General features: G+C 41.6%; 1 protein-coding gene across 1 annotated transcript in view; it reads right to left on the bottom strand.

Moving 5' to 3' along the window:
• Positions 1 to 2,500, bottom strand: part of LOC143041042 (acid sphingomyelinase-like phosphodiesterase 3b) — a 151,976-nt gene that overhangs the window by 102,159 nt on the left and 47,317 nt on the right. The window lies entirely within an intron of this gene.

Below are 2,500 nucleotides of genomic sequence, written 5' to 3'. Positions count from 1 at the left end.
ACTCCCGTGGGTGGGGAGTTTTGTGTGTGTGTGCGTGCAAGATCACAGCACTACCCATAGATCGGTCATGTACTGTATGAGCTCTGAGCTCTCTTCCTGGAGGGAAATAGCTGTCGGTCACGAGTCCAACACGTTATCCAAGACCATGGTGAATGGTGGACCACACATATACACACACGCGCGCACACACGAACGCTCACAAATAATCACTTATATCCCGGAGCTACAGAAGTGATATGAAAATTTCCGTCAAGACGTGTTTTGTTTTTTATACATCTTAATGTAACTATGAGAGAAATTCGCTAATAGCAGCGACATCAATCCTATAATTTTTGTGACAGTTGCATGCAGGATTCGAACCCACTGCGTTCAGCCACCCGTAGATCTGTGGTGTAGTGGTCTAAGGCTCTGCGAATGTGATTTACGGGTGGCTGAACGAAGTGGGTTCGAATCCTGCATGCAACTGTCATAAAAAATTATCGGATCTTAATGTACAATCGAGGGAGAGTATTCATTCTCTATGTCTGTGATTCCCACAATGGGGGTAAATTACCCCCCTGTGGGGGTAATTCAATTTTTCGGGGGTAATGGAGGGGGTGACAGAAAAAAAGTTAAGAATTCTTAAAACCAAGAAGCCAAGAATTCCTCAGGTAGCTTCCCATTGATGTTCTTGGCATCTTTGGCAGAAGTCATTAGAGATGCACAACGTTCAAGCGCAATAAATAAACGAAAATATCTCTAGTGTTTTAATTTAGCCATATATATCAATGTTGACTACATTTTGTGAAAGGGGGTAACATGCTTAATGTGCCATGTTAAATTGGGTAACAAACTGAGAAATTTTGGGAACCACTGTTTTAGGGTGTGACTTCAGTCAGAGCAATCCTTATTACATTCAGCATTCGTTAAAACGAAGATTCTGAAAATATATTTTTGTGGTAGTTCGATCGTATTTGTTCATAAATCCCTTTCACTGTCTAAGGTTTCTCTAAACTGATTGAGATCGTCTGGACTTAACTGGATTAATATCCTTAAATTGCCACATTCTGTTTTATCAAGTTTGAAAATGAGTTTAACTCAGTTTAACTGTGATAGTGACATCATTGAGATAGAGGAACCTCAATAGTCATAAAAATCTTACCTTGTAAGAGGTTCTACAAAACTGAACAAAACCGCCTGTAGTTACAAAAAAAAGACTATAATTGTCCAAAAATTTGCTAAAGTATGTCTCAAATAATTTCTGAATATGTCCTTTTTACTTCCCACACGACCTAAAGCAAAATCTTTATAAATCCAAAATATGTTCCGCATCAGTTTTGCAAAAAGGGAAAGGAGAAAAACTCGAAAAGCAAGGGAGATATCGCAAAAGCAAATAGGCCTTATCAAACTGTATACGAACTGAACTCCCCTTTGCAGTGTGCGCGTGCACACTTGTTGTCCGCTTGTATGTACAATAACTCAACAAAAACATATTCCACATTTAAACCCCTTGCCAAGCGTTTCCCTCAATTTAATAAATTCGCTTGAAGGCCGCAAGAAAAGTCCACAAAAACAGTCCCCTCCTCTACAGGTTAATCGAAATTATTTGTGACCCTTAAACAAAAAGGCGGGTCAATCCTAATTTAAATTAAATGATTAGGCGACAGCCAGAGAGAGAATATATATAATTAAAAAAAAAATTAACACCTTCTGCACTAGATGGTTCATATCCTTTTATTATGGCAGCTGTCAGCTGGTTCGGTTGGATTTAGATCTTTGTGATCGCTGTAATGGTGTGAGGGAAGCTGCACGTCCACTACCAAGCCGACTCGTCACGTGTCGTCTCGGTAAGGTTGGTAAGCGTGGTCACCCGTCGTGGGAGTTTTAATAAAACAGCGAGAATTTACAGATAAAAATATATACACCAATGTTTATGTTCCGTTGCGGACGCCCGTGTGTGTGTGTGTGTGTGTGTGTGTGTGTGTGTGTGTGTGTGTGTGTGTGTGTGTGTGTGTGTGTGTGTGTGTGTGTGTGTGTGTGTGTGTGTGTGTGTGTGTGTGTGTGTGTGTGTGTGTGTGTGTGTGTGTGTGTGTGTGTGTGTGTGTGTGTGTGTGTGTGTGTGTGTGTGTGTGTGTGTGTGTGTGTGTGTGTGTGTGTGTGTGTGTGTGTGTGTGTGTGTGTGTGTGTGTGTGTTTGTGTATGTGTGTGTGCGTGCGTGCGTGCGTGCGTGTGTGTGTGTGTGTGTGTGTGTGTATGTGTATGTGTGTGTGTGTGTGTGTGTGTGTATGTGTGTGTGTGTGTGTGTGTGTGTGTGTGTGTGTGTGTGTGTGTGTGTGTGTGTGTGTGTGTGTGTGTGTGTGTGTGTGTGTGTGTGCGTGTGTGTATGTGTGTCTGTGTGCGTGTGTCCGTGTGTGTGCCTTTATGTGTTTGCGTGTATATGCATGCATGCTGAGAGAAAATGTAGTTTTACATAGATAAAATAATATTACAACCTACCACCAGAGGCGAACGAAAAATGTCA

This window comes from Oratosquilla oratoria, chromosome 30, assembly GCF_046742065.1.
Source record: "Oratosquilla oratoria isolate Oo_2021 chromosome 30, ASM4674206v1, whole genome shotgun sequence".
Classification (NCBI taxonomy): domain Eukaryota; kingdom Metazoa; phylum Arthropoda; class Malacostraca; order Stomatopoda; family Squillidae; genus Oratosquilla; species Oratosquilla oratoria.
This window is presented reverse-complemented; position numbering and strand designations above follow the sequence as displayed.